Source organism: Pipistrellus hanaki (genome assembly GCF_964339955.1).
Source record: "Pipistrellus hanaki genome assembly, chromosome: 1".
In the NCBI taxonomy this organism is placed as follows: domain Eukaryota; kingdom Metazoa; phylum Chordata; class Mammalia; order Chiroptera; family Vespertilionidae; genus Pipistrellus; species Pipistrellus hanaki.
The window spans coordinates 38266999-38275603 of record NC_140503.1 but is presented as its reverse complement, the minus strand read 5'-3'; positions in this window follow the sequence as shown (position 1 = coordinate 38275603).

Sequence of the window (8605 nt, the reverse complement as noted above, 5' to 3'; positions counted from 1 at the left end):
TAGGAGACAACTACCATGAACAGGTTGTGTATGGTCTTCCAGACTGTAAACTGTTTGGTGGGATTTTTCCTGACAAATGGTGCCCTATTACATAAACTGTCTTACATCTTGCCATGTTTCCCTCTAAATCACATGTCTTCAAGGTCTCTTGTTTTGTTTTGCTTTTTAATCCTCACCTGAGGATAATTTTCCATTGATTTTTAGAAAGAGTGGAAGAGAGGGAAATACAGAAAGAAATGTCAGTATGAGAGAAGCACATCGATTGGTTGCCTCCTGCACAAGCCCCAGCCGGGGTCCAGGCTGGAAGGAACCGCAACCCTTGACTGGAATCGAACCCGAGACCCTTTGGCCTGCAGGCAACACTCTATCCACTGAGCCAAACAGGCTGGCATCCATTGTCTCTTGAATAAGTGATTTTTATAAGAAACAAGTCAGCGACCTTCAAGGGGGCCCTTCCTACACTCCTGCCAAGTGCCACGCTGTACTTGAGGTTCCGTCAGGAATTCCTGAGCACGGGCTCCTGCTTTTCCCATCTCACAGTTACAGCACTCGCTCCGCAGTGCCTCTGGGCTCCCGCCTGTCTGCTGTGGCCATGTGAAGGAAGCATAGTCGTCTTACTGTAATTATTTGAGATTCTGGGCATTTTTCTGTGCATCAAATCCAGTAACACAAAACAGAAGAAAACCATTATGCCCCAAACCCAGCTATTTACTCTCCCACACAGCACTTTCTGGGAAAGGAGACTGTGGTAATCTGGGGAAGGGATTGGCCACCATCCTCAGCGAGGTCCCAGAGCCATGATTTACAGAGAGCACTCTGGCTCCCAATGGGGTCAGCCCAGCACGTGGGAACCTTTGCCCACTGATTAATACACCACAGATGTGCTCAGACTTTCTTCTCATATCCCCATTCCACCACTTCCTAGCTCTGAAACGTGGGTTCTAATACTTATTATCTATATGCCTTACTCTAATCATCTTGAAAATAGAGATAGTAAAAATTAGCACTATTTTATGGAATTTTTTTTTTTTTTTTTTTGTTAAGCCCAAGAGAGAGAATACATAAAAAGTCCTTGACACAGTGCCTGGCATATACTAATTCCTGAAGAAATATTATCTGCTGGGTGAGCTTTTCCCTCCCTTCCTTTTAGAATTCTTCATGGCTCCACCCGCTTGTGTCTACCCAGAGAATCACCCTTTCCAGCTCAGGCAAACTTGCAATAATGGGAACCTGCCTGCTGCCCCAGCCTGGATCTTCTCTAAGAGGTGCTCCCTGGATTTGCCCTCACCCCCCTTTTCTAGGAACCTCAGAGCTAGTTATTAGAGAGCTACCTCTCCACCCCAAGTCCAGCTGAAGCTTATCCTCACTCATTCATACATTCATCATTCATTCTTTCAAGACAGATGTATGCTAGTGCCTGCTCTGTGCCAAGCACTGTGATAGGTGATAGGGTAGGAAGAGAATCAGCCCCAGCTCTGAAGGAACCCAGTGTGCCGGGGTTCGGGGACCGGTAACCTGGCTATTACAATGCAGGGTAATAATTCATTTAGTCCAATAATTTTTTATATTATCAAATTTCAGAGAGGAAGGGAGAGGGGGAGAGAGGTAGAAACATCAATGATGAGAACTAATCGTTGATTGGCTGCCTCCTGCACGCCCCCTCCTGGGGATCAAGCCCACAACCCTGGTATATGCTCTTAACTGGAATCAAATACATGCTCTGATTAGAAGGTAAATCCAATGCTTCAAGGAGGGACATGCACACCAGCCTTACAGATGTTTCTCTATTTTTCTAGATCTCTCTAACTCTCTCTTCCAAACCTCCTAGTGAATTTTTTATGTCAGCAATTACATTTCCAGGTTGCCTTTCTTGTTCTAATTATTCTTTTTTCCCCCCTAGTAGTTCTTTAAAAGTGCATAGAAATCAGCCAGGGATGTACATTCGGACTGGGACAGATAATAATGACCTGAGCCGAAGCCAGTTTGGCTCAGTGGATAGAACATCGGTCTGCGGACTGAAAGATCCCAGGTTCGATTCTGGTCAAGGGCATGTACATTGGTTGCGGGCACATCCCCGGTAGGGGGTGTGCAAGAGGCAGCTGGTCGATGTTTCTCTCTCATCGACGTTTCTAGCTCTCTATCCCTTTCCCTTCCTCTCTGTAAAAAATCAATAAAATATATTTTAAAGATAAATAAATAAAATAATGACCTGAGCAGGAAACCCAGACTATCCCAGTCTTTCAGGGTCAGGTCCTTTGTATGATCCAGAGACAAATGGACAAGCTGATAAACAGTCATTCATCCCATCACTCAGTGTATCAGCATTATTGCTGTCTGCTGTTGCAGGTTATGGTTTAGGGTGGTGAGGGGCATGGTCTGTATTTCAAAGGTTTCACTGACAAATGAACAGTGAATGACATAACTAAGGAGTTAGCTTCACATGCATTGGTGTATGGATGGATCAGGGAACCACTGAGGAAGAATCTGGGAAAAGGAGAAAAGGCACAGTAGAAATGGCTTTTTTTTTTCCTGCCTAGTGTGGCTAAATAGTTGAGCATCGAACTATGAACCAGGAGATCATGGTTTGATTCCCATTCAGGGCACATGCCTGGGTTTCGGCTCCATCCCCAGTGTGGAGCATGCAGGAGGCAGTCAATTAATGATACTGTCTCATCACTGATGTTTCTATCCCTTTCTCCCTCTCCCTTCTTCTCTCTGAAATCAATAAAAAATGAGAGAGAGAGAGAGAGAGAGAGAGAGAGAGAGAGAGAGAGAGAGAGAGAGAGAGAGAGAGAGAGAGATGGTAATTTTACTGAGCTTCTAAGGATGAGATAATTCCTCAGGCAGAGAAAGGGCTGAGGAAGGGGCAAAGGGCAGACAGCATTCCTGGCAGAAAGGCGTGTATTGAATCAGAGAGGTATTAAAGGGCTTATGGCCTGTTTGAGACGGTGAGAACTTCTGTGACTGGAATGGAGTTTGCAGAGCAGGGAGGCCCGGGGCAAAGGCACTGCAGGAGGTGAGGCCCGAGAGGTGGATTAGTCTGGACTGTGCAGGGCCTCACCTGTCATGTTGAGGATTAGGGCTTTGTATGTGTGGTTCTCAAACACTCAACGTGGCCCCTTTGGAAAATGTGATGAAAATTTCGGGCCTTCTCACCCCCAAGAATGCACCTAATCGCAAAGTTGCAGGTTTCAAAGGCTCTGGAGCCCATTCCTGTCCCTGGAGCAGGCAGTAAAGAGCCCATGGAAGTTTCAAGCAGGGATGCCACCTTCAGACATAGGGCTGAGTTCTGGTTCTTCCTGGAGTGTGCGGCTGTAGTGTCATCTCCATGCCACCTTGACCTCCCCCCAGCCACCTCGGATTTCAGTGGCAGTCCAGGTGGACAGTTCTGTGCAAACACTGGTGTGTCAACATTGGCAGTCAGTCACCTGCTCTGTGGATCTCCACACAGGCCCTGTCCCAGGGCAGCCCTGACCTAGGGACCGAGGGGAGAGGGGTCAGTGCATAAATGCCCCAGCCCTCCCTTTTCCAGGCCACTGTTCCTCTAACCACTTTCTGTCTTTCTAGAGAATTTCAAAATCTCTCACAAGCTGATAGACCCCATCCATTCTCTTTTTACAGCATTTCTTTAAAAATCTTTAATGTATAGTGGCTGTCAAAAGGAAAAAGAGCTAAGTGCTTCTACTCAGTTGGCAATTACTAGCAAGACAGCTTAAATTTTTTTTGTACTACTTAGAGTAAAAAGTTTAAAATATAAACTTTAAAAAATGTTTTTATTGATTTCAGAGAGGAAGGGAGGGGAGAGGGAGAGAGAGATAAGAAACATCAATGATGAGAGAGAATCATTGATTGGCTGCCTCCTGCACACCCCACACTGGGGATCAAGCCCCAACCCAGGCACGTGCCCTGGCCAGGAATCGAACTCTGACCTCCTGGTTCATAAGTCAACACTCAACCACTGAGCCATGCCAGCTAGAAAATGTAAACTTTTCAAATAAATGTTAAGTTAGTAAACTAATTGTGGTGATCACTTTTAAGGTACATAAATGTTGAAGTACTATGTTGTACCCCTGAAACTAATATGAAATTGTTTAACTATAATTTAAAATAATAAAATAAAATAAAACACATTAAATTTTAAAACAGATATTAAATTGGGATTAAATAATGAAGAAATTAGAACCAAAATGGCTCAAGTCCCTAAAGCTGGGATTAAAGATTAAATAATTTAAAAATCAGTTTTAATTAATCAAGGGTAAGCCATGTGCCAAGTGTTCCATTATCACATTCTATTCAAAGGTCAAAACACTCAGAGTCTGTGCTATGATCCTAGTTTATATTAAAAAAGTAAACAAATGTTGAATTTTACTTTTGAAAATGTGTATCTCCTCCTGGTCCCAGGATTGAAATGGTGAAACATTCTGCAGGACTAGGGGACCAAAGGCTTCCAAAGTATTTGTTTTTCAAGTAGTTAATTCTTTTTTAAATTAACTTTATTGGGGTGACATTGGTTAATAAAATTATATAGGTTTCAAGTGTAGATTTCTATTATACATTATCTGTATATCATGTTGTGTACCCATCACCCAAAGTCAGATTATCTTCTATCACTATATATTTGGCTCCCTTTACTCTTTAATGAAGTGGTTAATTCATTGAAAAGAATGTATGACTATGACCTTGACTTTTCTGTCAACCTATGGAGAGAGCCAGACTTTCAAAATCCAAGGGCTTCCTTAAATACAGGCATATAAGAGAAATTCGATTTGGGGCTTGAGAGTGGGAAAATGTGCCAACACAAAATTATTGAGGAGAAATCAAGTAGTCTTTTTATTGCTTTTTGACTCTGTGATTCAGAAAACCCACTTTTTGTGGTCTTTGGGCATCTCCAGAGAATATCACAGCCAGGAATATCTTGGGAGAAGGGAAAATGGGAGAAAGAGGCTAGGGAGGGGCAGAAAGGAAAATGCAATGGGAAATTTAAAGCAAATTTTCTATTTAAATATTCTTAAAAGCATCATTGGGTATTATTTTGTTTTTATTGTTGTTGTTCTATTTTTTTTTTGCTTTGTCTTGTTTTATGAGACTTTCTCATAGACATTTATAGAATGATTTTGTTAAAACAACTCCAGTACTAGAGACAGAGGCTATATAAACATCTAATCAGTTTGTGTCAGGGTCTCAGTTTCTTCTCCTGTGGCTTTTGAGCACCTTGAAATCACCAGGACAGTGTTATAAAAGATTGATGCTTGAGTCTCCCTCCCATAGATTCTGGTTTAGTCTCTAGCATGACCTGGACATCATGATGATAACAATCTTCTCAGGTGATTCTAAGGTACAGACAAGGTTGAGATGGTTTTTAGTCACTGCCTCTTATATATTAACTAGAGGCCCAGTGCATGAATTTTGTGCATGGGGGGGGTAAGGGGGTCCCTGCTCAGCCCAGCCTAACCCTCTCCAATCTGAGACCTCTCTGGGATTTCCAACTGCTGGTTTCAGCATGATCCCAAGGATCAGGTTGAAATCGACAGTTGGACATCCCTCTCACAATCTGGGACCACTATCTCTTAACTGCTCACCTGCCTGCCAAGCTGACCACCCCTAACCACCTCTGCCTGCCAGCCTGATTGCCCCTAACTGCCTCTGCCTGCCAGTGTGATTACTCCTAACTACCCCTCCCCCCTGCTGGCTTGGTCACCCCAACTGCCCCCCTCTGCCAGCATGGTCATCCCTCACTGCACGTCCTCTCCCAGCCTCGCTGCCCCACACAGCCTGTTGCTCAGTCATTTGGTCATCCCCGCTAACCTCCTTGCTGACCTGGTCGCCCCATACAGCCTGTGTTTGGTTGTTACTGTGAGGGTGCCATGACCAATTTGCATATTACCGTTTTATTAGTATAGATGTGCACTCAAATCACCTGGGGATCTGGTTGAAAAGCAGATTAGAATTGAATAGGTATGGTATAGGGCCCAAGAGTCTGCATTGCTAACAATCTCCTAGATGATGCAGATGCTGTTGGTCGGAGGATCACACTTCTAGAAACAATGGACTAGAGATATCTGAAGTTTCTTTGAGCTATTATTGCTCATTCTATCAGGTTACTAGATTTTATGCGCGTAATTATCATTCTATTTGGACTCAGACAACTCTGAGCATTATGGCATCAGTAATGGGTAGACTATTATGCAGCCATGAAAAGTCATGCTTATGGAGATTATATAGGTAATGAAGAGGCAAGTTTATGTCATGATGAAAAATGAAGAATATAGTCACAGATAAAATGTTATATACTAACAAGTAGGTCAAACAAATAAAAAATGTATAGGAAAAACTGGAAATAGCCGAAGCTGGTTTGGCTCAGTGGTAGAGCGTTGGTCTGTGGACTGAAAGGTCCCGGGTTCAATTCCGGTCAGGGGCATGTACATTGGTTGCGGGCACATCCCCGTTGGGGGGTGTGCAGGAGGCAGCTGGTCAATGTTTCTCTCTCATTGACATTTCTAGCTCTCTATCTCTCTCCCTTCCTCTCTGTAAAAAATCAATAAAATATATATTTTTTTTAAAACAAAACTGGAAATAGTTGTCAAACATTAACAGTAATCTTGATGCTGATATTTTTCTTCTACTTATTTTTTGTAATTTTTTAGGATTCCATAATGAACTCCAATTATTTTTATAATGAACAGAATGGTTTCAAAATAAATGCCTAAACATTTGCAAGTTAAAATAATATGGTTATTATATTACTTTTATTATATATAGTTTATAGATATATATATATATATATATATATATTATTTAGCTTAATATAGATATATTAAACACTTTTACATATCTAATTTTATATTTACATATGCCTTTGTTTAATATTTTTTCCCAGATTTTGAGGAGTATAATTGACATGGAACATTATATAAGTTTAAGTTGTACAATGTGATTATTTGATATATGTACTTATTGCAATTTTTAAAAAATATTTTTTATTGATTTTTTACAGAGAAAAAGGGAGAGGGATAGAGAGTTAGAAACATTGATGAGAGAGAAACATCAATAAGCTGACTCCTGCACATCCCCCACTGGGATGTGCCCGCAACCAAGGTACATACCCTTGACCGGAATTGAACCTGAGACCCTTCAGTCCATAGGCCGATGCTCTTTCCACTGAGCCAAACCAGTCAGGGCCATATTGCAGTTTTGACTATCACATTTAAGTTAATTAACATCTCCATCATCTCACATAATTAACCTTTTTTTTGTGTGTGGCAAGAACATTTTAAGATATTTTCTCTTAGCACCTTTCAAGTATGTAATACAATATTGGTAACTATAGTCACTACGCTGTACATTACATCCCCAGAACTTATTCCTCTTATAACTAAAATTTGTATCTTTTAACTAACATCTCCCCATTTCCTCTAGCTACTGATAACCACCATTCTACTTGCTGTTTCTATTAGTATGGCTTTTTTAGATTCTATACATAAATTGCATCATTCAGTATTTGCCATTTTTTGTATGACTTATTTCACTTAGCATAATGCCCTCAAGTTTTATTCATATTGTTGCAAATTTCCTTCTTTTTATGGATGAATACTTTTCCATTATATGCATCATTTTTTACCTATTCATCCATTAGTAGACACTTAAGTGGCTTTCATAATATTTTATATTAATAAAGTATAGCTAGTATAAATCTTTTTAATACATAAGAAAATCTAAAAGAGATAGATGGAGGCTGAAAGTGTCCCATTGGTGATAGTGTGATTCTTTCCACTAAAACATTCTATCTCTCTGTGCAAAATATTATATTTGTCCCAAACAAGATGAACCCAAAAAAGCCCAACCCAAGACACATTATAATTAAAATGCCAAAGTTTAAAGATAAAGGGAGAATCTTAAAAGCAGCAAGAGAAAAGCAGTTAGTTACCTTCAAGGGAGCTCCCATAAGCTGTCAGCTGATTTCTCAACAGAAACTTTGCAGACCTGAAGGAATTGGCACAAAATATTCAAAATGATAAAAACAAGGACTTACAACCAAGGTTATTCTACCTAGCAAAGCTATCATTTAGAACCAAAAGACAGATAGAGAGCTTCCCAGACAATAAAAAGCTAAAGGAGTTCATCATAACCAAACCAGTATTACAAGAAGTGTTAAAGGGTCTTCTTTAGAAGAAGAAAAAAAAGATAAAACATATAATTAATAAAATGTCAATAAAAACATATCTATCAAAAGTTAATTTAAGTACAAATGGGTTTAATGCTCTAATCAAAAACATATGGAGGTTGGATGGATTACAAAACAAAACCCTTACAAATGCTGTCTACCAGAGACTCACTTCAGATTGAAAGATGCAGACTAAGTATAAAGGGATGGCAAAAGATATTTCATGAAAATAGAAATAAACAAACAAACAAAATTGACTTTAAAACAAAAGCTTTATAATAAGAAAGAAAAGAAGAACCCAGCAATTCCACTTCTGGGTGTTTATTCAATGAAACTCAAAACACTAAATCAAAAAGACATATGCATCCATATGTTCATTGCTGCATTAATTACAATAGCCAACATTTGGAAGTAATCTAAGTGTTTGTCAAATGATGAATAAAT